This window comes from Acanthochromis polyacanthus, chromosome 1 (genome assembly GCF_021347895.1).
Source record: "Acanthochromis polyacanthus isolate Apoly-LR-REF ecotype Palm Island chromosome 1, KAUST_Apoly_ChrSc, whole genome shotgun sequence".
Taxonomy (NCBI): Eukaryota; Metazoa; Chordata; class Actinopteri; family Pomacentridae; genus Acanthochromis; species Acanthochromis polyacanthus.
The window spans coordinates 41,503,358-41,530,465 of NC_067113.1; the positions used below are offsets into that span (position 1 = coordinate 41,503,358).

General features: G+C 41.6%; 1 protein-coding gene and 1 long non-coding RNA gene across 4 annotated transcripts in view; both read left to right on the plus strand.

Moving 5' to 3' along the window:
* The window catches only part of LOC127532983 (uncharacterized), a 349,442-nt gene that overhangs the window by 279,998 nt on the left and 42,336 nt on the right, over positions 1–27,108 (plus strand). The window lies entirely within an intron of this gene.
* Positions 1–27,108, plus strand: part of chrm2a (cholinergic receptor, muscarinic 2a) — a 98,642-nt gene that overhangs the window by 29,198 nt on the left and 42,336 nt on the right. For 2 of the 3 annotated variants that reach the window (XM_022208287.2, XM_051957432.1), the window contains exon 2: positions 7,651–7,801. The exons of the other annotated variant lie outside the window; for it this stretch is intronic. The gene's annotated coding sequence lies outside the window, so the exon portion shown is untranslated. The remainder of the gene's footprint in view (positions 1–7,650; positions 7,802–27,108) is intronic. 3 annotated transcript variants of the gene reach the window in all.

A 27,108-nucleotide genomic window follows, 5' to 3' on the forward strand; every position in this document is an offset into this window, starting at 1 on the left:
GTTTTGTAAAACATGACAGTTTGGTTAGCACTTTCACAACAATAACTACCTGTCAGAAGCTTGGTTGAGTTTGGGCAGGGCCGGCCCTAGGACTTTGGTGGCCCTAAGAAAGATTTTTTTTGTGGCCCCAAAACATGCACAGGGCAACTACCAAATCACGTGCACAGTTTGTAATTGGGTTAAAACACACATGCACACGATTGACAGCAAATATTTATTTTTTTAAAATGTATCGTAGACAGGGACAAAATGCGAATCACACACTTATTGTGGTGTGGCCCCCTCTCGTGGATGTGGCTATAAACAATGGCATAGAGTGTTTATGCCAGCGGCCGGCCCTGAATTTGGGCACCAAAATGACTTGGCTAGGTGAAGGAAAATGCTATTGTTGAAGCTCCCGCTCCATTTTCTGGAATACTAGTCTCACCGCATGTAATATCTGTTGAGTCATGGTTCCAGCTGATGTTTAAAAGGCTCATTCATACCAGCAGAGGTTGAACTACCCAGAGAACATTTGTGCATGTGAGGGTAGCGAATGGTTCTTTGGTTTGTGAAGCAACAATTATTGTATTCACTGTTAATTTTCAGTCCGGGGTGCTACTTCTGTGTATTTTGGCTTAGAGTTTTCTTTGTATTGATTATCTTTTATTTTCTCTCTTTCAACCGAAGTTCGTTTTCAGTTTATTTCATTTTGTTTCGGTAGCACCCATTTGCTTTAGACCTCCTCGCTTTTTATGTTTTGTTACCATCCCAGCCCATCAGTCTGGAACCCAACGTCGTTCCACTTTCTTTCTTACCGTCTGCCCTACCCAAGACAGCCGGGTCGTAACTTCTGGTAAAAATACATTTCATTAAAAAAAGTAATTAAGAATGCAGTTTAGTTTGTGGAGACTGCATTTCCGGAGAAAGTCCATGTCTTCCCTTAAGTTTTTGGCGACTGTTTATTGGCATGAGTATAGTTCAAGACATTCATTCAGCCTGTTTGAAATGAGGGGAAAAAATGCACAAAACACAGCATTGTTTGCAAGAACACACCATAGGGTACCCTAAAATAGAAATGTGTGTGACACTGTAAGCTACAGTGGTTGCCGGCCTGCTGTCCAACCTCCTCTCTACCTTCACTCTAGCGTGTAAATTTAGATTCACTGTCTCCCATAACTGATGTCATGACAATACAAGCAGCTTTAAACTCTCCCCTGAGAAGCAAAGTGGTTATTTTTACAGCTGCTACATAAAATCAAATTAAAGGTTTCTGACACGGTGAATTTTACGCCGTTCATCCCCACAGGTTGTTCATCTTCTGAACATTCCCTAAAATTTACAAGCGGCAATAAAAGACAGACAAGCTGCCATCAAAAGTAATTTATGAGACACTTATCAGCGAGAGGCCGAATGATAACGGCTGGTTTTGGCCAAACGCATCATACATCTGGGAGATCAGTTCCAAAATAAGGCATCTTTTACCAACACAAATGTATTTTTAGTTGTGTAATCAGATGCAAATGTGATTTAGCTGTCCAGTCAGCCCCAAGGCTTCACATTTAAGATGCATCTCAGCAGTACCTGGTTACGTAAAAGAAGGAAAATCAGATTGTCCGCACGGTAATTGGGATAAATTGGCTCAGCTTGAAGATCGCAGCCACATAAATGTAATATTTGCGCAGTTAAAGAAGACTAGAAAATAATCCCAGTGGAAGTGGCAAATCTCATATCGTCACAGGGTTTAGAAATGTCAGGATTTTACGGTCCACGTTCGTGTCCCGTCAGCGAGCTTGTTCCTGACCAGGCGTCCTCGGTGATGACAGTCCGCTGTGCAAGTTGGTCACTTTATTAAATAAGCGTTAACCCTCCCCAGAGGCCGAGCAAATTCTCAGGAGATTACGGCTGATAGAGTGTGGCTAAAGACAAACGGCCTGGGTCAGGCTCTGCCCAGGGAGAATATACGCCGTTTTTCATAACCCTGATGGACATTTTTTTACCGTCATACAGAAAGCCCACTGCTCGGAGCCATGGAGGAACTTATCTCACCACCCTGCAGTCTATCTCAGCTGTATATGTGAAACCTTAACAGGACATTTATTCAGAATTCTCAGATTTGCTCAGGAGGGAATTAACTGCCTGTTGGTGAGAGGAGATTGGAATCCACGTCCAAAGCTGCCTATTAGATACTTAAGACCCTTATCGTATGATGATTTTATGAATAATTTCCATCATCCTTTAATGTGGTAGGATTGCTAGGAGCCTTCAAATCATCTTCCTACAGGATTAGAGAAGTACACTTAGGTTTGCGCATTGTCTGACGGGTTTTCTGCTTAACATAATAAATGAATTAGATCACCAAGAGATCATTAGGCAGATTTCACCACGGGGAAATTATTTGGACAATGTATTGTCTAACTATGTGAGACAACAGCGATGCGTCACGCAGCCTCAGCATGATTCACCCTCTAGCTTTTTCCTACCCCCCTTCCAAAAAAAACAAAAAAAAGTCTCTCACTCACTAAAGGCCTGCTGGCACTCTGCTGAGAATGACCTTCATTTCTTCCAGGCAGCTGTTTTTGTTTCAGAAGCGGGGACGGTTTGGCGTGATTTCTCCGCCCGCCCTGTGCTCTGTGATTAGTCACAACAGTGAATGACATGCGGCAGGCAGTAATAGCCGACGTGTCCACGCAGCAGCATCCCATAAACACAAGTTGCTATCACGACAATACATCTCTTCACCAGCACAGACTGGCTTAGTGTACCAAACACTGCAGCCTCGGGGTTTAGGATTTATCCCATTATCAGCCGCTCCCGTTTTTCCTCCCCTCAGCTCGTTTCTCTGCCTCAGTTCAAAAGCAGGTGTGACATTGTTCCGTTCTTCTTAAGAGGTAATTTTAATAAGTGTACCAGACTTGGTTAAAGAGATTTCTAAACCGCTTTGGTTCCCTCTAAGGTGCTCTAGCTGACATTTGCATTTAAACATGAGGTGGATGTTAGCGACTTGTCGGGCAGTGAGACTGAAAGTGCTGCGGCACTCTGGGATAATGGCCTCAGAGAGCTGTGGCTCCCATACAGGGTGCTCACATATAGTGAACTTAGGCCACATTCATTTACATCAGAGGCGGTCAGAGCCACCGTCGTTTTCTCTGGTTGTCGTGCAGGATGTGTACATTATATATGATGGGGATTATAGCACCGCAGGGACTGAGCGCTGTATAATTTACAAAATGAGAGCTGAAACTTAAATTCCAGGCCGAGTCTGACACTTTCCTACCCTTGAAATATCATCACTGACTCAGGACCAAGCATGACCAGTGCAGAATTTTCCAGGAAATACATCAGTCAATCGGAATTTTTCTTTTGGACTCAGTTTATTATACATTTAGGCGCAATACGGGAAATGCAACGCCTGCGAAGTATCAAGGTAGATGAAAGAAATAGGACTCCATGTCTGAGCCACATTCTTACAAGACGCGTTTACAATTTATACTTTAACTGTAACTTCTCCTGATCTCTAAGTGTTATGGTCCCCATCATTCCCAAACTTTAACCCTTCTAACATAAGTAGTTTCTGGAAACATGAGTTTTTAGGTTGATTACTTATTTAAATTAAATTGTTTCAACATTTTTTTTTGACATGGATGTTGTAATCACAGTAATTAAGTGCAAGTGAGGTCGAGGGTGAAGTGGCCTAAATTCGATTTTTAGTGAATTTAAAAAAATGAATTCAGCAACGAAATACCAGAAACAAACTAAAAAAAATCTGTGTACACAGCCTGCAGTGCACTTGAAAAGTCAGAATTTTTGTAGCATTAAGTAATTTTGATTAAACATCCCGATTTTAAGCTGATATTTGGCAATTCTGGTTCTGATACATGCCGTCATTTTGCCATTTAAACAAAAAAGATGACACGCCTTTCAAAGCTGCTGGCAGGTATTGGCTTAAATCAGTGGTGTAGTCCAGGGTATACGGCGGTATACGGCGGTATACGGCGTATACCCACTTATTTTTCAGTTAGCATTGCGTATACCCACTTCTAATGCTCCCTGGTGCGCATCGTTCAGTAATATGTGTGCCAGGGAGCCCTCTTTTCCTGAAGGATGATGAAGTCATGAACAACCCTCCTCTGCCTGTAATTGGCTGGTACATGCTACCTTCACTGATTCGATTGGTTAACTTTAGGGATGAGCCAATCAGAGGCAGAGTAGGGCGGGTCATACAGAGGAAAATTTTGCTAACACCTCTGTGGCACTCCAGTTGATTGACAGGTCTGCTTGAAAGATGCGCGGAAATGCAAGAAAGTCAGAATAAACACCTTTCAAGTGAGTGGCACGTATCGAGCGAACCTACTTTCATGAATGATATAATTCTCAGGTAAGTTTTAAGGTGGTTTCCAAATGAATCATTGTTTTAAAATACTGGCAACATGACTGCACATTTCAAGGAGAGGATATTTTGTCGCCAGTGGTTAAAGCTTCAGTCAATTCCAGCCATTTTCAGTACAAAAAAATCGCTAATATTCTATTTGTAAATAAAAATATGACGAGAAATACAGGGAATATTGGACGCGCATCGCGAGGTGCATTTCCTCGAAAACGACCTATTCGTGGATCATATACCGTCTTCAAGACATGTTTTGGACAAAATAGTTTACTGGCTTGTGTCGTCTGGATGTCCAAGGTTGGATTATGGCTGTTTTTTGTGGAATATTTCATCCGTGTGTAATAATGAACGCGGAAATGTGAGTCGCGCTGTGTGCGTTGAAGCCGTGTATAGAGAACGGATGGATGGATATTCGTTGTTTGTCGGACAAATGTGTTTATATTACCCGCTGTGGTAATCACATCTGAAAGTGGTTTATACCGGCGGATTCATGAGAATCTAAGCTTTCCATCAGTGTATAGTGTTTGTATAATCGCGTTTGCAGTTTCAGACATTTAGCAAATTGCTTATGCAGATCTCAAAGTGTACCGCGGGCGGAACACTGAAGCGCAACGGGTTAAACTGAGTGTCGGGTCGAGTCTGACTAACGTTTTGAAAGGCTAACGTTATTCGAATGTAAGTCTGAAGCTAGCTAGATTGGGATAATGTGGGAAAATCTCTAGGCTGGTAGTTGATTTTAAAGTAAGTAAAAACACAAGAATGGGGACAGGGAGTTTAAGATTCGACCTAAAACAATATTGAGGTTTTATTCATGATGAAATATGAACAAGGATGCACTGTCAACTTCATATTTGAAGTATTTTATTTAAATAAATGTTCAAAAATAACTGAAACACCATGTTTGCCTCATGATGAATACATGTTACATTAATCCAGTTTGCTTGTGTGACCAGTAATAACTACAAACTGCTCCTAATCAAGTCATGATAATTTTATAATAGTGGGCAAGTAGAAATGACTGAATAAATTGAATAGAGTAGTCTTCTATGTCACTGTTTCTAAAACAGGGCGTTTTTCTGGACTAATTAAAAAGAAGGTGAAAATTAAGAGTATACCCACTTCTCCAGGGACCACTACACCACTGGCTTAAATGAAGATTTGGGAAAAAAAACCTCCTCACATTTGCATTAAATATTAAAGCTATAACCAAGAGTCAGTTAGCTTAGCTTAACACATACACACGTGGACAAAATTGTTGGTACCCCTCAGTTAAAGAAGGAAAAACCCACAATTCTCACTGAAATCACTTGAAACTCACAAAAGTAACAATAAATAAAAAAATTTTGAAAATTAAATAATCAAAAACAGCCATTACTTTTGAATTGTTGATTAACATAATTATTTAAAAAAACAAACTAATGAAACAGGCCTGGACAAAAATGATGGTACCTCTATAAAAGATTGAAAACTATTTGACCAGAGTGACATGATTAACTCAGGTGTGTCATTTAATTGACATCACAGGTGTTTCCAAACTCATAATCAGTCAGTCTGCCTATTTAAAGGGAGACAAGTAGTCACCCTGCTGTTTGGTGAAAAGGTGTGTACCACACTGAACATGGACAACAGAAAGCGAAGGAGAGAATTGTCCCAGGACATCCGAAAAATAATTATAGACAAACATCTTAAAGGTAAAGGCTATAAGACCATCTCTAAACAGCTTGAAGTTCCTGTGACAACAGTGGCTCATATTATTCAGAAGTTCAAGACCCACGGGACAGTAGCCAACCTCCCTGGACGTGGCCGCAAGAGGAAAATTGATGACAAATTGAAGAGACGGATCGTTGGAATTGTATCCAAAGAGCCCAGAGCAACCTCCAAAGAAATTAAAGGTGAACTCCAAGGCCAAGGTACATCAGTGTCAGATCGCACCATTCGTCGTTGTTTGAGCCAAAGTGGACTTCATGGGAGACGACCAAGGAGGACACCACTGCTGAAAAAAACTCATAAAAAAGCCAGACTGGAATTTGCAAAAATGCATGTTGACAAGCCACAAAGCTTCTGGGAGAATGTCCTTTGGACAGATGAGACCAAACTGGAGCTTTTTGGTAAGGCACATCAACTCTATGTTCATAGACTCAAAAACCAAGCATACGAAGAAAAGAACACTGTCCCTACGGTGAAACATGGAGGAGGCTCAGTAATGTTTTGGGGCTGCTTTGCTGCATCTGGCACAGGGTGTCTTGAAAGTGTGCAAGGTACGATGAAATCTGAAGACTATCAAGGCATTCTGGAGAGAAATGTGCTGCCTAGTGTCAGAAAGCTTGGTCTCAGTCGCAGGTCATGGGTCTTCCAACAGGACAACGATCCAAAACACACAGCCAAAAACACCCAAGAATGGCTGAGAGAAAAGCGTTGGACTATTCTAAAGTGGCCTTCTATGAGCCCAGATCTGAATCCCATTGAACATATGTGGAAGGAGCTGAAACATGCCATTTGGAGAAGACACCCATCAAACCTGAGACAACTGGAGCTGTTTGCTCATGAGGAGTGGGCCAAAATACCTGTTGACAGCTGCAGAACGCTCATTGACAAATACAGAAATCGTTTAATTGCAGTGATTGCCTCAAAAGGTTGTGCAACAAAATATTAAGTTATGGGTACCATCATTTTTGTCCAGCCCTATTTCATTAGTTTGTTTTTTTAAATAATTATGTTAATCAACAATTCAAAAGTGATGACTGATTTTGATTATTTAATTTTCAATAAATTTTTATTTATTGTTACTTTTGTGAGTTTCAAGTGATTTCAGTGAGAATTGTGGGTTTTTCCTTCTTTAACTGAGGGGTACCAACAATTTTGTCCACGTGTGTTCACTGTGAAACACCACATAAAAATAAAACTTGCCTCAGTTTTTTGGAAAGACAAATAAAATGTTCATTATTGGGTCTTCGATGGGCTGGTTGTTCTATCTTTTAGCAGCCATACCAGCTGTTTTCACCATTTCCAGGCTTTAACTAACCATGTCCTTGCTCTAGCTACATAGTTAATAGATTCAAATCTCTAAAAAGAACATGCATTTTCCAGCAGGTTGATATATTTGGAACCATATTGTATTTGTCAAACACCTTTAAAACCATTACCATGTATGGGCATCGAACACAACCAGGAGCTTTGCAGAATCATCCGAATATCTGTGTTCTGTCCGGCGTTGGGATGACATGACAGTAGATCTTTACCCCATCAAGCGCTCATTCTGTTTTATGTTTGCTCTTCTTGCACAGTGGCCATGGCGTTAGACCATGAAGCTGGAGCCAGACACGCTCATCGCTTCCTCCAGTCAAAGAAAGTCTGCGTGGTGCTAGGCTGAACGCACACTTCTCCGAATATGTCAACCGAGCACAAGAAAGCCCAACGGACCGCTTAACACTCGCTGTAAGTACAGAGCCGCTGTGACTGTGCGGTGATCGGGAGTTTACTCACGACACTCGGACCGAGTCAAACCCAAAAGAGATGCACTCATCCTCAGCTGTGACTCCTGTGCGAGTCATTTCCAGATTATGCCTCATCTGTTCAAATACGTTAGTGAGGCATCTCCACCAGGCTCTGCACACATGGATTACACATTAAAACTTCAATTTTATTTGAAATTAGTTACATCTGTCTTGATATCTGATCTTTCCCACCATGCATCAGTGCTCAAAATGAATTTAAATGTAGTACCGCAAGCTTGGCATGTAGAAAAGCAAGCACACAACTCACAAATTGACTGTACACATTGCACATCCTCATCAAAACTAATGATTCTGCATGTGTTCCACACATGTGGAGCAGGCTGTTACACAATATCAGGCATTTTCTACGACCTACAGGTTCTGAGATGGCTTACCGTGAACGATATCCTTCATCTGCCATTGAAGCACCTGTGTGTGACATTTTTCTAACTTGTCAAAGGATTTACTAGAGGTTGGCCTGCATCAGTAGACTCAAATGAGCTCTTGACCATGAAGGAAAAAGGAGAGTTTTGAATTCACCAGTACTGTACATATTGTGTCAGTCACACTAAGACCTTGAATATGTAGTGCTCAGATTCAGGAGGATTTAGAGCACCAGGTGGGTGCAAAACGGAATGAAAATTCAGGTAATCTCAGGTAAGTGTTCATTCATGGTGATGCATACTAAGCTGATATTTTATATGCGGTATTTAGCAGAAACCATGTGAACTTTAAAGCATCGCAATTACAGTTTAGTCATTTTCCAAAGTGGAAATGATTGCTCACCATCTGATTTGAATCCTTTCTCAGATTAGTTCAAAGATTAGCAGTTGCTAACCATGTTTTTATTTTCATGTTTATGATTAAATTATCATTTAAGCGCCTTTGAGGTCACCTTTTGTGCCTTTACACCTCATAACTTGGATGTTTTGGTTCAATCTCAGTGCTGTTGTCGGCTTCATATCCGGCAGCAGCAGGCAATCGTTTTTGAGGAAGAAAAAACTGTGATAAACTCACTGTACATTACCAACAACGACCCAACAGCTGACAGCCACAGGAAGCGACTAGCTTGTGAATATAGTGTGGGGAAAAAAGAAAAAAAGCTGCTAAAGAGAAAGACATTTCCCTCAGGAGTTTATGGAGACTGAGGCAGAGCCAAGAAACATGACCTCAGATGAATACTAAGGTTGTTCAGTGTCTGCTGGATTAGAACCTTGTAAGGTAATATGTCACTGTCTTGTTGGAAACTTGTTCCGCTACAGAAATCATTTATTAATGTAGCTTTAAGATAAACAGTTGAGATGGCACACTATTTACATTTCTGGTGATGTAAGACTGCTTTGATTGCCATCTTTGGTTCAATAGGATTCGGTGAAGGTAATACTTTTCAGGTATGCACTGCTTTGGTCAGTTTAAATTTGTTTTTGTTTTTTTTTAAATTCGGAGTCCAAGTGGACAACCAAGACAATCCCATTTGTGACTATCATACATCTTCAAGTTGGCCAGCTGACTCTAGTGTTGAGATTCTGTTACCACTAATGTCATTTTCGCTACAAGGAGCACAGTGTTTATACAAAGAATTAACCCCTCTTGAAACTGTTTGAGTCAGTCACTTTAAAAGGGGGTGGATGCTTACAGAATCAATTGCTTTACGTTAATATTTTTTGATTAATCGACATTAATTTGTAGAAACTGTTTTCCCTTTGACGTGGAAGAATCTTTTTGTAAATTCTGGCCAAAAAAAAGGTTATATTGAAAAGGAGAAGACACATGAGGGGGCGAAAATACTTATTTGTATGTCACTCTGTTGACATGTAAGAAAACGTGTCAGGAACTAAAGTACAACTACAGTCTTTTCCAACTGTTGAGTTTCATAGGACAACCACCACATTTTGCACTGATGATATGTTTCCCTGTTGCAACTGTGTCAGAGATGCCCTAGTGCTATTGCATACTATACTACAAAACATACACCAGTCAGCCGCAGTATTACGACCAGCAGGTGAAGTGAAGAACATAGTTCATATTGGTGCAATGTGTTCTGCTGGATAAACTCGGATTTTGACATTCGTGTTGATGAGACTTCGACACCCAATTAAAAGGTTGTCCCAGATCAAGCACAGTCCCTCATGCAAACGGCAATCCTAAATGTCACTGCCTACTCCCGCAGGAAAATGCATCAAACCAGATCGCAAAAACATAAATCAGGAACATCTTGATGAACAGGACAATCACCCAAGATGTTGATTCGACCCCCAAACTTCCGAGACCCCATTCTAATTAAGCATCAACAGGATGCAATGGAAGACATCTGATTCCCAGAGGCCCCACTGTATAACCCAAAGTACCCAAAAGATCCACTACCAACGTCCTGGTCCAGACCCCATAGGACACCCTGAGAGCTCTTGTCCATGACCAGTGGTTCAGAACATTTTTGACCACTTAAGGGGGACCAACACAATATTAGGCAGGTGGTCATAATGTTATGCCTAATCTGTGTACATGGTCAAATCTGTCCTTGACCTTGTTTTCTGACTTCTGTTTTGATCTCTTTACTGTTCTGACTTTTTTTTTTAATGATTTCATAAATGTTTTCTTTTGTTTTTCTTTCTTTTAATAATCATCATCCTCTGTTCTTAATGTCCTTGTAAAGCACTTTGAATCGCCTCGTTGTTGAAATGTGCTATATAAATAAATTTGCCTTGCCTTGCCTTGCCTTGACGCTCTCTGCAAGTGTTTTGAGCGATGAGATCAGCGTGCATCATTGAGGTTGTTAACACATGTATTTAGTGCTACCCCCTGTAATGTAGTTGCAAGTGCAATCAAGGTCACCATATCATGATTGTTTTTCTGGCTTTTGGATGGTCAATCTGCCATTGAATTGAACATTAATGTTTTCATCCTCAAACGTTGAAGCTCCAATGCAAAGGCTTCTGCTTTGTCACTACCTATTCAGTTCTCTATGTTTAAACACTTGCTGATTTAGTAGCTAATTCTCCTCGTCAGTCTCCTTTATTAAAGACATTTGCATATTGAACCCGACAGCAATAAGTTTCTGAGGCTTCGTGTCATGTTCAGACGTTTCAAAAGCCATCAGATCAGATGTCACTCCGTCGTGCCCGACCATCTCTGCAGACAGAAAGGACACCATGTATAGCTATGTGTGAGCACTTGATATCAACAAGCTCGCTTCTCACTCGAGGACTGTGAGTGGACATTATCAGCGACTGTGGCATCTGCACGTACGCACACATCCTCACACCACTGTTTGATGCTGTTCCACCAGCAACACTGTCAAGAGCTCTCCCTCTTCATCATAGTGATGCTGTCCAGAGCCATATCTCAAATGGAGTTGCAGCTCTTTGAACTGAGATTGTGTGTAGATGTGTGTGTGTGTGCACTTGTCTGACTGCATATCTGTGCCTCTCATTTGCACCATCGTCTACGTGTCTTTTGTGTGTGTTCAAATGACTGTCTATTCGATTGTGTGCCTCTCTCCTTTGTGCATGTTTGCTCACAGTAAACACCCAAAGGACTGTTAGGTCAGGTTCGTGTCAAGCGAGATAAATCCCTGGCACAGATTAACAGGGGAGGGCAGCACCAGTTTTTGAGGGCAAGCGCACAGGGAACAGTCGCGGCAATTAAGAACCGGCAACCCGACCACCCGGTCCTGCACTCACCCTGGCTGGCTCAAGATAACAGAGCCACAGCTCAGACAGATCGGCATGCGCAGGGATGTGCTCGCCGCACTCATAACTTGGTAGCTAATACATATGCAAAACCCCGCCAAACATCATCCATTAGCTGCAACAGGGGCTTGAGCGTACAGCTAGAAGTGTCAAATATGCATGAGGGAGTGGAGGTCTGTGTCTCATAATCCCCAAGGCAATTAATACCATCGTTTCCAGGGCCAAGCACCTAGATGCACACATCAAACCTCTCTCTGGGCTTGTTGAATTTTTTAGGTAGTTTAATTTACAGACACTTTGGCCAGAGGCTCGCTTTTATGGATTGGAGCTGTCTGGAAGCTGACGTGTGGACTATACATTGCAATTCATCCACGGTGATGTATGGGGCTGTGGGGACAGATTTGCAATGTAAAACACTGCCGGGAAACTGTGTTTAAAGATTAAAAGCGTTCTTTCCCACTAATTGTATCATAACAGCAGATGAGCTGTGCTTTAGTGTTTGCTTTGCTAATCTGAGATGCGGTTTAATTGTTTGATTATGACAAGCCATGGAATCCGATAACTCAATCCTGTGTGCTTTCCCGTGAACCGTCAAACATTTCTGCCACATGGACATGGTATTTGTACACTTTAGCAGTCAGGGAATTCAATTTTTCTTCTCTTTTCATTGCATTGCTGTTCCTGCGGAGACGCTCCAGCCGAGTGCGTTGTCTTCAGTACATTGCAAAGCATTTAATACCACCTCGCTTTTTGTTGTTGCTTCTGCAGATGTTTTTAGCCTCCAGTCAGATATTGATTGAAATGTTCAGCCCAGTGTGTGGAGAGGAGGAGGGGGAGGTGGGGCTGGTATTCAGAAGACATTGGGGTTGGTGGGGAAGGAGTATTGATTGCACTTAAAGTGACAAGACTGAGGAGGCCCACTTTGACATGTTATCCCTATTGCCGCCAACAGAAAGAGCGGGCCAGATGAGTAGCGCCCATTGATTTCTGTGATCATGAATGGCGTGAGACCCGTGAATCAGAAGTCCGAGCTGTGCTGCTTGAACATAAGTCAAGAATTTCTCATAGCGCCGCGGTCATGTAAGGACTAACAGCCTATTTGATTTAAGAGGACAAGTAAATACTATGGTAATGAATAGGCCTCTTACACATTCTGACAGCTGAAAAGTCACAGCTCTGGCAATAATACAAAACAGACAGACTGGTAGTGTATTTGAGAAGGCAGGTACTGCGGGCAGCCGGTTCGGGCATCTATGGGATTTTGTTGTGCATAATTCACCGGTGAGGCATGAAGCTGATATAGCCTCTCCCCCTCTTATGATCATCCATCAGGTAAAATTGCTTTCTTCTAACATTAGGCTGTCAACGAGAAATAACAAATGTAGCCATGCAGAGCAACACATGATTACAGGGTAATAATGCCCCGAGGTCAGAGGAATGTGACCTCATTCAGAGCGCCTTGTTGAAGGGAGAAATGCTGGTCGAGTTAGATGAGGAGTCACCAGGGAACGGCTCATCTTCATCAGAGGTGACTGCTGTCAGGGGCCCCGAAGTGGCGTGATGTCTGTTTGTTTGTTTTTTAATCATTGTAGCTGCCATGTTTCATATAATTGAAAACATCACTTTGACCATGCTGTGCTCAAAGAAATTACTGAAGAAAGAAATTAACTGGAATGGTTGAAGAAAGGTCTTGATTGAAAACCAAGGCCCTATGCAAAAACATACTTTATAATTTAGTCCAACTGGTAGTCAACGGTGGAGGTTCACAACCCCAATGTTGCCAAGCTGCCATTGAGCAAAACCCTCAACCCTAAGTTTTTTCTTCCACCATGGCCCAACTGGGATATGTGAAAAGACTATGTCACTGTGCTGTAAAGCATTTGTGACCAATAAGAGCTGCTTCTCCTTTTAATTTTAACAGTAAAATCAAAACAAATATGGAAATTCTAAAATGCAACCCAATATATAGTCACATTCAGTGCATAATTATAACCGCAAAAGTGAAACGGTTGCAAACACTGAAGCCAATGACACCCTTAAACACCAACAGTCAAGCAGAAGACTCCAATTCATGTTAAGTCACTGCATGGAGAGTTTAGACAAAGCACTCACTGGTCCAAACAGGAATTGAACCTCAACATTACCAACACAGAACGTCTACCCAACTGGCCATTAATCTAAAACGACACAGAACAGACATATGCTTGGAGGACAGAGGAACGATTTTTACACATTCTGACAGTCCTGGGGCCTGTAATTACCGAGAGTGTCAATTTATATTCCACCAGGAGGAAAAAAAATAGATCTTGGCATAGCAGGGACCCCTTGGCAGCCACCAGGGCCCTTCACACATGCAACGTATGTGCAGAAAACTGCTGTTTCCGGTGGGCTCTCTGACCACTGCTCGAAAGCATCTCCTGCCAACACTCGGACGGCTATTTCGAAGCCCACATTTGCTCTGATTGATATTGTGTAAATCCATCACTATAATCTTCCAGGAAATTGCATGGGCGTTTTTCAGAGGTCTAATCGAGATATGGGCGCACTCTGAGACTGTGTAGGAGTGAGAAAGTAGTGGGAAAATTCAGGAGAGGCGAGACAGACGGAGGGAAAGACCTGCACAACTCGAGATTCAGAAATCTGACAATCTAGAAGGAAAAAATTCGGAGACGGTCGGGCAGATTAAGGTGCGTTTGAGGAGAAAGAAACTGCAGAATTCATAAGTAAACAAGATACAGTAATTGAATGGAGGGAAGAGGAGGGCGAAAAAAAAATGCTTGACACGCTTCAGTGATTGCAGTTTCCTCCATTCCTGTGTTCCCCTTCCTCTGTGTCGCCTGCAGGTCTCTGGTTCCATGTGCTGCATAGCCAATTAACCATGAAATTAAGATAGGGGAAAAGCCAGTTGCAAATGATAAACACACACTAAACCATCGCCTATTGGATTTTGAAGGAAAAATGTGGATGCACGTGAAAAGATGAATGTTGTCCAATACAGAGTAAAGGAGTTTTCATAATGGAGCTTAATGCTATGTCCGTGCTCGGGCTGCATTTCCTTATAATTAATGTATAACAGCAATTAAACAAGAAGGGAAGAGAGCAACAGTAGAATGAAGGTTTTTTTTTTATTACTCAACATACAGACTGTCATAACAGGAGGCTCAGCACAAGCAACACAGCATGGAATAGCATCACAGCAAGTATTTGTGCTTGTGTTTGTGGGGGGTTAACTAAACAGTGAGGTCTAGGTGGTATTGTTCTTGGCAGGGATGGACTCAAAGGACATTTTAATGAATGAAGCTCAGGGACCGCAGTGGTATTGACTGTCACAGCGACGGCAGGAATATACAGTGTTTATTATATTGACACTGAATTATTGAGAGGAGACCTGTGCACCTGATAATTTGCCATCACTCTGTTGGATTTTTTTATTTTTTTATTTATTGCAAAAGAAAGTCGGATTTTCTTAACTTTTGCAGCAAAATATGCGAGAAACTGCGCTAAAATTCCTGCTTTTTGCATACAAAGCCCTTCACCCTGAAGTCCAGAGCTCAGTTCATGTCCACTCCTGCCAGCAAATCTGAAACAAGTGGCTTAGAGGCACATTCCTGTCTGATGAGTTAGATGTGACAGCAGACTCTGCTCAGCCTTGGGTAGTTATATGTACGCTTATGAGCGAATAATGGAATGATGTGCAAATATATTCTTTGAACAACTTTGTTCTGCTTAAAATTCCACCTTTGATATATTTTATTTGTTACCTACATCTTTTTTCCCCCTCCTCTCGGCTCCTAATCAAAACGCAGGAGACGTCGGGGAATTTATGTGCATACATACATCTTTAATGTTACGAGTATGAATTTCTCTGACACGGTAATATATTTTAATCATCTAAGGATTTGAGTGATTCAAATGAGCAGGTTTTCCAGCTGGGTGGGATTACAGACGCTCGGCTAAACGCCGTGCTGGGTCGTGTTGCTGCCTGTGCAGGCGCTTGTATACTTGTGTTTCTTTCGTGTGCAGCTACCTGCGTGTAATAAGCATCTGACCCTGTGTGGACCATTTCCCCTTCTTGGTTTTAATTAGGTTGTAAATGTCAATATATGAGCCGTTCTCTTCCGCCACGTGAAGCATGTGTGCGGCGTTTGGCGTTCGTCTCGCTTGGCTATGGACTGCTGTTCATCTTTTGTCACATGTTGACTTGGACAATTAGAGAATGTGAATGGCTCAAAGGCAGGGCCAAGAATAGCTACCTGAGGCGTCTCATACTTCCTGACCTCCATTCCTCCCGACGTGCATCACGACAGAAGCGGGAGATACGTGTCCTGGCAACCACCAATTAGGGCCACATATCCTTCACATAAGGGGCTATTGCTTAATCAAGGCTCTGAGAATAATGAGCTAAAGTAAACAGTAATTACTGGAACCAGGTCATTGATTACAGTTCCGTCTCCGACTGATCCTGTGGGAATTTCGAGGAAAGGGAACATCTCCAAATATGTGCTTGATTGCGACACGTGCCTCTGACTTGCAATAAAGTCCATTTATCTTGCTGAATTTGCATCAAGTATTACTCCTAGTGCTTTCAGTTGGACACATGTTGCCAAATCTTGCCATTTTCACCCATAAAGATTGAGGACTTCTCCTCCTCACTAAACACATCCTCACACAACAGCCGTTTATATAGTGTGATGGCAAATCCATTAGTGTTGCTCATATCGGCAGTGTGAATTGTGCATGTAATGTAGATTTGCCCTCCACATGAAGAAGAGTGGAAAGACATGACCGTGCAAACTCCCATCAGATTAAGCATGGAGCAGCATGGACTTGAAAATGGCTGATCAGTGGAGGCTTATACCTGGGTCAGAAATCCAAGAGCAAGAGGTCAATCCCATTGAATGGCCATAGATAGCATGAGACAGCCTTGAAGAGAACATGGCAGCATCTGATGTTTACTCAAGTCATCATTTTCCTGGGTTATGTAAACAACCAGCTTCTTTCAGGATTGCAATCAAGACTGGAATCAGTGTCACATTTGACTACTGGACTGATTGTGCCAAAAAAAAAAAACACCGTTAGCTACAGCTAACTAGCAAGATATCCACAAACCAAGAAAAGTGTGTGGGCTCGCTGTAAAAGTGCTCCAAACCTACTAGAAGGCAAGATTACCATTGGTTAATTCCTTAAAATTCCTGGCAATGGAGCTTTAATATACAGGCTTGCCATTCTTGAGTACAAAACGATGTGAAACTACAGGCGTTGCTTCTCCAGGAGTAAAACAAAAAAAAAAAGGCATGAAACATGTGGGAATCGGAAGCTCCGTGTTGTCTCTCTGCATCAACTTTGCGCTCTCATGTCCCAGGAGAAAACCCAAAAGCACATCCGGTGGAGTGACACGTCAAAATAAGAGCGGTAATTTCACAATAAAACTCTCTATGTTAAAATGCATTGAAACGCACCTGAAAGGCAGAACAGTTTCTTTTCCAAAGTTACAGGGAGCCACAACAGAGGACTGAAAGAGCCGCATGCGGCTCCGGAGCCGTGGGTTTCCGACCCCTGGTCTAGATGAAGCAATGGTGTAAAGATCTATGAAGTCCACGCCATTCAAGCACAGCAGCTCCCTTATAACTGTACTCAAACACTGTAAAACTACTACTGCAGGTTGTACTTTAGCGATACATGTTCACTGGCAACTGATTATGTAGAATAATAATTGGCAAAGCACCCAGCAAGTTAGCAAGATTGGTTCCCTTTATGCGTTGGTTGCATTTGAAACCTCAAGTCAAGAAACACCCATGATCTTCACTGCATGGTTTTATCAGTTTATGTCTTCCAGCATATGAAAAAAATAACACCATATGAAAATGCTAAGAAGATAAATACATTTAATTAGATTTTCACTAGAGGGGGGTCTATAAGCAAAGGTCAATTATCAGGTTTATGACCAAGCATGAATGAATCATAACCGCTACTTATAAGGCACTACTTCCTACTCTGCCATTGGACTGAATGACAAAATCCTTCCTATATTTCCTCCATGATATCACCTCAAGATTGTGCAGACATTTTGCTCAGGCCCTTCACCATTTTCTTTTCTGTACGCTTGTGAAGTAGAGTCACAATCTCTGGATAAAAGCAAAATTTTCGTTCAACTTGAATGACTCTTCACTTGCATAAATCTAAATTGCCCAACTCATATCTTTCCATTTATATGCAATTGCTTCTCCTCTGAAACCCTCTTTTTAAAAAAAGAGGAGAGTTTGTGCTACCTCACCTTAACATCCCTTAACCGTCTGAAAATGTTTGCAGAAATTGTTTCCATCATCGTTGAAAAGCTATATGCGCTTCTTGGGAAGACACAGAAAAATGCTGCTTATTTTATCATTCAGGTATAAGTGCTCGTATCCATTTCCCTAGAATGTCTTGATAATACCCGAAGCACATACTGAGAGAGCTGCGTGAATTTTAATGTATTCACAGAAGGGGGCACAAACATGGCCTGGCAAAAGAGCAAATGGGGACGGACGTTAATAGTGTATCAATCTAAACAGCATTATTGTGGTGCTGTAATGACAGAAAGGTATCATGTTTGTCTGCCCTGGGGGTTAAGAGCCATCTTAACGGATGGCTGGTCATCTGAGCATTAGCGGTAAGAACTCGATAAGGCTGCTCTGCCACACCACTGCCATTCATTGTGGTTATTATCATTAAAATAGCTCCTCTCGTAAGAAGGCACACATTACCTCTCGTGTGCATTCATAACAACTGTGCATTTCTTAAACAATCGTAAACACTGTTTTACGAGCCATTTTCCACCAGATCAGTGATGGAAAGATTCTTAGGCGCCAAAATTTGCATGCATGCTCCAGCCAGCCAGTGAGTGGGCAACATTAAAAATGCAATTTTCTGCGTGACTTCCCCTTCTCCAAGATGTCAACTGTACGAACAAGACAGTGTATGCCACCTGCAACCGCACTGCTGCTGACATTGCTCATGATTTTTACAGCTATTGTAAGATCATTTTATAGGAAAAGTTATTGAAAAGGGGGGCAAAATGAGTAAAAATTGTACTTCGCCATAAACGTTTGCAGTCATCCCTCATAGCCTGGAGTGCTGGACAATAAAATGTTCATCCCAATCCAAAATGGCCCTCAATAATGGCAGCTTCAGAGAGGATGAAGATGGAAATGCCTGTGGTCACTGCAGGTTGCCTTATACGTAGCAAGGTGTGGAGTGTGATGGGAGATGAGTGTGTAGCACGTTCAATTTGCGGGAGATCACCTGATGTGAAAGATAGCAATTAATATTTGCATTTTTATTGACAATATCCAAGATCTTTGCCTAACCTTAGGCTTAACTGGCGTATAGACATAACTGTGCACTGTAAAAACTGCAGCTTTTATTCATTGGCATAGATATCAAAACCAAATTGTTCAATCAGTAGAACTTTAACTGATCAACAAAAATCAGTGATTCCTGCCAAATTTTAAAGGTTTGATGTGGGGCTTTTAGCTATACATCAATGTCTGCTGCTTTCAAGTCATGCCAGGTTGCACAGAATGCCAAAAAAGCCTACCTTTCTGTTTTTATTCTGGTGTCTGTAGCAGCATTCTTGTTCCGGCGCACTGGAAGCAATGCATTTTTTAAAATCGGCAGGCAGTCATGGTTTTGCCAAAGAACAAGAAGGGAGCAACTACAACAAAGGAGATGGAGTAGGCTGCAGCAACAAGGAGTTTGGTGGAGCCTAAGGCAGAAAAACCTTCACGATGCAAAGAATAATTTCTGATGCCCCAAATATAAACCTCAGTGTTCAGAGGAAAAGAAAAAACAAAAAAACAACCAACATTCAAAAGCATCACAAGCATGCGTTCACTACCGAAATGGGGAGACAAAAGTTCAACATTTTAGTTTTTTTTTTTTTTTTTATAGCAAGGATTGTATCTGACTGAGAACTCCATGGCACAGTGCACACCCATCTTGTAGTGACTGGTCAGTCACATGCTTTATCGTCTATTTCACTCTAAATGGGGTGATAATTTACAAAATAAATGACATGCTCTAGTGAAAGAGACTTTAAACTAAAGGCTGACACTAAGCTTTTAGAGGAAAATGTTTACTCAGGGAACAAATCAAACAAGTAGTACAATCATTTTCTCACAGATGTCTATACGTTCAGACTTCTATTTGCCACTAGGAGTCTCCCCCTGCTGGTCATAAAGCATGCGGGTTTAGGGCACTGTTGCATTTGCTTCATTTTTAGGACCAAGAGGCAACGTCCATCGAGGAAAGCCAATTTTTCCTTTGTGTGCAAATATATATATCTGGAGACCAGTGTCAGAGAGTCTGAGGGATCAAATTGCTCTCTTTAACCCTTACAGGGCCATGTTTCTGGAGAAATACATATACTAAAACCACCTAATCCATAAAAATATCGATCAAGTCTTGCGAGGTCGCATTATCGTAGACGTTCTCCATATTGAATTTTGGCCGGTACGTGGCCCCGATAAGACCGTCGCAATTGTGGCTTCGTTATAACGGCTCATACGGCTTTATCGTGTGAAATAAGCAAATTTGGGACCAATGTTTATATCGACTTAAACATACGGGTGTGTGCATATTTTATGTTAATTAGCAATCATAAACAAGTCACACGTGTTGAGCCAAGAATGTTCGGTTTCGGCTGTGTGTACGAGCGTGAACCGAGTATACTTGGTCCCAGCTTTTTAAGGGTTAAAGAAACTAACTCCACAGCCCCTTCACCTGGAGTTGTTTAGGAAAGCATGGAAGCTTTTCTCAGAAAAGCTATTATAAAACATGCTTTCTTGAGGAAAAAATAAAATATGACACCAGTTAATATAACTTCCCAACCTATCTTAAATACGAGTTTAATTCTATCCTCACTGGGAAGACAGAATTTGCCCCATTTAGAGCCAGACAGAAGCAGTTTAAAGAGGGGGATAAGGCAGGAACAATGCTGGCATATATAAAACAGAGAGCGACTATGAATGCTATGTTAGTGATCAGAAATGGCGAGGGGAGCTTAATGACCAATTCTCCAGACATTAATGCACAGTGTAGACATTTTTACTGTGGTTTGTGTGCTTCCGAACTACAGGCAAGCACTGAGGTTAGATCTTTCCTTGCTGGTGTGAAGCCCACCTTAAGTGAAGAATGAGATATATCAGATGCATCCATCACTACTGAGGAGATTGTGGAGGTCATTAGGAGACTCATCTGGAAAAGCCCCTGGCCTAGATGGCTTCACAGCCGAGTTTTATAAGTGTTATGGTACAGAGTTGGCACTGGACCCATTCCCCCAACCCCGATGGAAGCGGTTATTACAGTTATCTTAAAGAGTGATAAAAATCCAACAGATTGTAAGAGTTACAGACCAATCTCACTGCTGGGCTTTGATAAGATATTGTCTAAGCTTCTATTCTACAAACTCAAAATCATCTCCACCTTGATCCACTCTGACCAGGTGGGTTTCATGCCTAAATGTAGCTACGTGAAAAATATCAGACCATTCATTGATATCATGTGAGCCACCCACAATAATAATGGTCTGGCCCTTGTTTTAACTGAAAAGGTGGACATCACAGCAACTTGAAACTATATTGGTACCATTCAAAATATTAAATTGGGTGTACTGGTGCGCCTCTAGGCTTCATTGGGTGACATTAAAGGACAGCCCAAACTGTTGAAAACATCAGGGGAGTATTGGTACACTCCATCTGTTGTGGTCCTACCCACTTGTAGAAACATTTTGGTAATCATTCATGAAAACTTTGAACTGGTTGAATATCCCATTGTGCACAAGCCTGACCATCTTCTTCAATGCAGACTGAGTGAATACAGACATCCCTCATGCCAAGAAGGAAACCTATAGTTTCAGAATGGAAGATGACAACTGTATCACCAGTTAGGGTGTGGTTCTTACAGCTGGGCATTGTGGCAGCTTATGAAGGTCTCTCTTTTAGACAAACCAGACTGAAAGCTACCACACCAAGTGTGGGAACTACATCTGGTTCATTAAGGGACCTTGACATTTTGTAGACCTGATAGTAAAGTGTACACATCTACTGGAGCAGCTGGATTTTTATTTCTGAAATGTCAGTCAATCTTATTCCAACTTCGATTCATTTTTCTGTATATTTTCTATAACAGTGGTAAAACCTTGTTCTTTTCACTATTGGGCTTCTGCTCATTCCAAATGTACTCTTGATTACCTTACCAGAATGAATGGGAACAACAAAACAGAGACAAAAATTCATTTTCTTTGGCGGAACATGGAGTTCTACAAATACAACCTGAATGTTGCTCTATATCACAGACAGTAACTTGCTGTAGCACAATAAAAGCAAGATAAGCCTTGATCACACACACAAAGTCATCTATCCAGTGGTATAGTGGCACTATGAACAGATGGCATATTAAAGCTAGAGATGCCCAATGCTGGACTGTTTTTATCCTCTTGTGTAAAGAAAATCCCCACTTTCAGGTAGGTTGTTGCACTCACTATTCACTACCAGCTTTGGAAGCTCTGCTCTCAGTGGAGAATAAACTTTTTTTAGAAAGTTCCAGGCTTGACATGTGAATCACTCATACAAAAAGTAAATAAATAAATCGAAATTCTAGGTGAAAATTCCCTTGAAGTGCAACCACGTTTCGGTGACACTCGCTTTCAGCTCATTTGTTTCAGTAAAATGTCCTGCAGCGACCGCAAAATAATGGAGAGAGGAAAGGAGTTCAACCAATAGCACATCCAGAGCGTCATTTTTCTCTGACAGTGGAGAGTAAATGAAGGGATTTGTTCCAGGGTCGCATATGGCTCCCTGTTATTTTGTATCCAGATATTCATCCATCTGAAAAATTTAAGTCCTCCGAAGGGTTTCATGATCAACCGCTGGAGATAAAGTGCTCTCCGAGGCCGAATCAAGCTCTTACATCAGTGACAGACTCTTGTTCAATCTTCGCTCTACATAGACAAACCTTTGGCTGCCCACGTTAGATCAGTGTTTTGACATGAATAGACCCGTGGAGAGTTCAGCCAGCCACACGGTGTCCAAGATGTTCAGTTTATGACAGCCCCTGCACTCCTGTGAGGGTTTCGATTCAGCACATCAGTAGCACTTAGTAATTTCTAAACAGAATGAATGAGTGGTCCATTGGGAGTCTAGAAGAAGAGACAACCAACTAAACCACAAGAAGCTCTTTCTCTCCCTCTCCTCGTCCTGCTGCATTTTCTGGGACAGGATTATTCTTGTCACTGTGACACACGGTAATGCAACTTTCGCCTCTTCTAGTCTCGGCTCTCTGCAATGGGGCAGCCTTTAAGAGCACTTCGGCGACACATTTGTGAGAATGAAACTATAATGAAGTGGCTGAGGTACAAGAGTTTTAACTTTTTGGGGGTTTCCAGTGCACGGTCTCTGCACTTCACACATGTTCTTTCAGCGTGGCTCAGGCGAAATCCTCCAGCTGTCTGATGCTGGCACACAGCACCACAACGGTTTAAATCTGCAGCCAGAAAGCCTCAGTAGGACAATGGCCAGATTTGGGCAGGAGAAAAAAGGATACCCGTCTCAGTCCTGAATGTGAGGTGTCAGCATTTGATTAATGTTTGACATCATTGTGCATTTCGACTTGGGCAGGCTGATAAACAGAGAAATTGCTGATGGATGGCCACCTTCCCCGGAGATAAGGCTCATTTCTCTCCTTGGGATGTAGGGAATACAGCAACTAGAGATTTCTATTTTGACATTACTGACCTTTTGTGTATCACATTGGCGATCTTACTACCTGTTGGTTCCCTTCAGCAAGATGGCCTTGACTCTGTGCACTCTTTCATGAAATGGTTTGAACACTGGTTGAAGGATAGACGAGTGCAGCTTTTCAGACTCACTCGTCGTGCGAAATATTGAAAACGCACAAGATAAGCTCCTCTAAGAGGCAACCTAGTTTGCAGCGAAGCTTCAACGGTGCCATGAGGGCGTATAAATGAGTAATCAGTCTGCTTGTGTCACTTAAAACATTCATTTAACATTTAGGTGTCAGAATTCATTTCTTATAGCAGAGCATGTCTTTGGAGTTTAGTGTGGTTTCTTTATAAGCACAAATAAGCATTGAGACATGAGTAAATGCACATATATTTGCAAATTTGGATAAGTTAAATATAAAATGTGCATTACATAACATAGGTTTATGAAGAAGTCTCTCGGAAAACTACATTGAAAAGATCAAGACACCTAAATTACAGTTGCTGACTGTATTATGACAATCAGTACTTGAGATTGATGATTATTAGGACAAACTCAGCAACAAATTGATCAATTATATGTACACTAGATTCAAATAGCTGAAACATGCAAAAGCCATGTCTTCTAAATCAGTCATCGCATCCAAATGTGCAGACTGTGCAATCACAAGACATCTCCGCGTTTCATTAAGAGAATTCTCTTGTTGCTGCTTTTAAAAACACCACCAAATGATGACAGGCGGTTCGTCACTTCCATGTGCCCACTCTGCATATTATAGTAACTGCAAATTTCTCTCAAGAGCACATAATGTCACTCATTTACCCCAAGAGTGTGCCTGTTAGCAAGATTTACAATATCTTCCAGGTACCAGCGATTGATTAGCAGTGATTCCCAGTGGAGCAGAGTAAATGAAATGTCAACATCCATGTGAAATGTGATGAAAATTAATGGTTTCCCTCATGGGGGGGAGGGAGGTAGAGGGAGTTAAAGTCTAAGTTGAAGTCTCATTGTCATGTGGCGAGACACAGATTCAGTCATATAAGTAAAATTATGGCTCCTGTTCTACTAGTTATCAAAAGTTACTTTAAGAGTTACTTCACCCAAATTACAGAACTCTAATTACAGTCATAAGGGGAGGTGGGGTGGGGGTTCTAAAGCTGCTTGCAGCAATATTTTTCTTACTGAAAAGGATAAAACGATTGTGCTTCATGTAAAATGGGATGCCCAAAGTGAGAGGCCTATGAAGTGTGAGTGACAATGGAAACTGAAAATGTAAATAGAGGTAACGTGTAAAGAAAGGTGGCCAAGCAAAAAAAAAAAAAAAAAAAAAAAAGTTTCTCAGGTTGTCCGTATGACTTCAGTCAGGTGAACTAGCGCTGACCTTTTAAATGAGCAAACACAAGGCAACTGTTGGTTAAGGCATACTGTTCAAGACCTGTTTTAGTTTTCTGAACACAGGCTGCATTTTTTGTAAATGAAATAACTCTCCTGTTGAAAACCTGGTGTTTTGAGATGGGCAGGGACATTCTGTTTCAGGCTCACCTTTTCTAATCTCCGTCATGCACCTTCCTCCTTTGCTTGCTGCAAATTATGAGCCACATTCACTGTGGTTGATTTGGCTGCACTTGTAATCGTGTTAACTAATCCCACCACTGCATGGTAGCAACAAGACATTGTTCAGCAACTTTTTCCTAAGATGCTTAGGCTGGCAATGTGCCAGACATGACTCCATTCAACTGTTCTAATATTTTCTTTTTCCTAATGAATGTCAGTTCACCTTGATCCGGTCTGAGGCATTTGTCAGCCTGAATCAAAATATGTAACCGTCTGGTGAGCTGAGCAGCAAAGGGCAGTCAAAGGACAAAAGAAATGCCATTTACAGTGTCTTTTCTTTAACATGAATGCTCTTTGTGTTGGGCCATTTCTTGTTTTTAGCAGCCTTTTATTGATACTGTATTTAGACTTACAACTCCATTAACCTTAAATGTCTCCGTAACATGCAGGGCCACGGAGATAAAACGTGGCAAGGAATGCCTAATCCCTTAGGCATCAAGACCTGAAGTGAATTACTGAAGGAATGCAGGCAGAAAAATGACCAGATACAGTGGAAGAATGTGTGAATCCGACAAATACCCGACCGTGTGGTCAGATTGGAGAAAAGGCACATAGTAGGAAATCACCAACAGAGAAATGAATGCAAACCACAAGAGACAATCTCTTCCACTGTCTACATTGAAGTAAATATGGTCAGACACATTCTCTGGAGTCCAGAGCCACAGCGAGACACGCACAATGTCAAACTCAATGGATGATTATCAAGCATTTGGATCAAATTTCTAAGACATACTAAATTTTGAAGCACTGTTTTTTTTTTTTTGCTTATGAATGAGCAGCAGCCTCACAGTTTGCGACTAATTTCAATGAAGCCGACTATAGAATGAGTGTAAGAATGTATGACTATTGAGTGGCCTCATGTTTTCCAAGTGTGAGACCACGGTTGTTTGCCTAAAAACAGTGGATTGCTACCTCTGGGTTGTGGGTACCCCAAGGAAAGGAGTTCAAGAATCCCAGGAAAGGAAAGGTTTTGGTGCAGCATTAAACAGTAATGTGGGTGTTGTATTGGACTGTTGTGGTGAAGGAGCTGTGCTCGATGGCAAAGCTCTCAATTTACTCGCCAGTCTAAGCTCGAGCTCTCACCTTGGGTCATGAACTCTGAGTTGTGACCGAACAAATGAGGTCACAGATACAAGCAACTGAAATGAGATTCCTCTGTAGAATCGCTGGGCTCAACTTTAGAGATAGGGCGAGAAGCTCGGATTAGAGTCACTGCTCCCCATGTTCAAAGGAGACAGATGAGGTGGTTTGGTCATCTGATTAAGCAACTTCTTCAAATTGTACTTCTAGGCATGTCAAACTGGGAGGACTTCCCAGGTAGAAGGGGTAGTGAAATCTTGAACTTCTGGCTAGGTGGGCGGATAGATGGGCGGAGATCATGCTGTAGTGTTTGGGTTTTAAACTTCTTGGTGATTTTCTTCATGTCTTTGTTGCCAAATCAAGTTTTTTGGGTTTACCCAATGCAGGCAGGACCAAAAGAACCAACACGAACATTTCCATCTTTGATCATTCCTCACCTTCCTTCTTTCCACCTGTTTGACCGAAAAGTCACCATTTCATTTGCCATTACCCCACACTCCTATTCATCTCAGCCAATCGGAGGGCCAGCAGGAAGGAAAATCTTCTGATCAATATTCCAAGAGAAGGACATAATACTGTATATGGGTCAGACATTCATTAATTTGTCTCTTCAGAAGCTGCACATGATTGCCACTATCAGTAGTAATTATTGTTTGCTTCAGAATTTAATTGTTACAGTATTTCATCAATAAATGTTCAAGCAGGGTTTTTTGCTTTTTTTTTTATTAACACAGCGATACTGGGTTTCCTGTGGTTTCCAGTGGATTGCGGAGGTGCTCTATGTTGTCATTATTCCTAATGCTTTCATTTCAGCTCGATTTACAACACCAATCATAAATATCAGTCGCACTTTTGTCAAAAGGCCAAGAGTAGAGCATATTTTTCATCCATTTGTGTCGGCAATAGTTGACATGCTGTATATTTCATTGACAAACAACTCAAGTCCTCTGCTTTGGACCATGCTAGAGCAGATCTGTGTGGAGAATAATTCAACTGACAGGCTGATGGGTGACTTTAATCATTCTTTGACTATCAAATAAGTATCAGAGGCCACAGACAGAATCATACCGCTATAACCACCATATAATTACGAATTATAGTTCTGA